This window comes from Penaeus monodon, chromosome 23 (genome assembly GCF_015228065.2).
Source record: "Penaeus monodon isolate SGIC_2016 chromosome 23, NSTDA_Pmon_1, whole genome shotgun sequence".
NCBI lineage: Eukaryota > Metazoa > Arthropoda > Malacostraca > Decapoda > Penaeidae > Penaeus > Penaeus monodon.
Window position 1 is genome coordinate 17681933 of NC_051408.1, and position 1064 is coordinate 17682996.

Below are 1064 nucleotides of genomic sequence, written 5' to 3' on the forward strand. Positions count from 1 at the left end.
GGCGCCTTTCGATATATTATATAAATCTATTTGCGAGTGAGATTTTTGTTTATTTATATAAGTTTGGATGTTTTCCTCATTTTTTATTTAGAACCTGTGATAAAGTCGGTGATTAGCACGAGTTTTTTTATTTTCTATTTAAGAATTTATCTTGGAAATTATATGTAAAAAAAAAAAGATATATAAACAGAGATTAAGATGAATGTTTTTGACTGGAAGTAGATTTTACACTTCAGAGTATGTGTGTTTTTTCTCGTATGGCAAAGGCTAACTTCCTTAATTCATAGATTCTTAAGAAAAAGTTTTGTTTAGCTTATCTAAACCACATATTTTAATCTTTAATGACCTCGTTTATTCTATTCCGACATTCCATAAATAGTGAACTTGCATATTTAGAGTAATTTTAAATTCATATTAAGCTGTGGATGATTTCGCATTTTGCCAAAGAACGAGTTGATATTATAGTTAATGTAAACATATCAACATATTTTCTACTGGCTTTAGATATTTCATTTACCATAGGTGGATATCTATGAAAATCATTAATAGTATATGTTAAAGAACCTTTAGTTATTTATTACTTTGGTTGATGATTGACGCCTTTGTGTTGACATGGGCAATGTAACATTTACATTGCCGTACCTTTTAACAATAGTTAGTTTAAGTGTGTTTTTTAGGCTTTAAGCACATTAATTTTTACCTCGTGATCAAAGTTGTTTGCTTTTTTTTTTCCAAGTCACAAATGGAATACAAAATATGATTATCGAAGTTTATATATTTAGAGAGAATGTGTAGCAAAGGGTTGTTCAGTGCCATGAGCATCCAACCCCGTGTATTGCGCAGATCTTCAGTGCCGTGGCCTGACTGTCTAACTTTCTTTCGCCAATACTATCGAGATGAGCACCATGGCTCCCGAGTCCCTTGGGTTCACTTGGCCAACATGCGGAATAACGGAAATTGCACTATGCCCATTGCAGGAGTATCTGCTACAGCAGGAATATATAAAGTAAGTGTAAATATTCCGAATAGATATATATGAATAATACAACTTATGTGTGTGTGTG

General features: G+C 32.0%; 1 long non-coding RNA gene across 1 annotated transcript in view; it reads left to right on the forward strand.

Moving 5' to 3' along the window:
* Positions 1 to 6: 6 nt before the first annotated feature.
* The window catches only part of LOC119587847, a 1447-nt gene continuing 389 nt past the window's right edge, over positions 7 to 1064 (forward strand). The window contains exon 1 of the long non-coding RNA XR_005230024.1: positions 7 to 1006. This is a non-coding gene — a long non-coding RNA (uncharacterized LOC119587847). The remainder of the gene's footprint in view (positions 1007 to 1064) is intronic.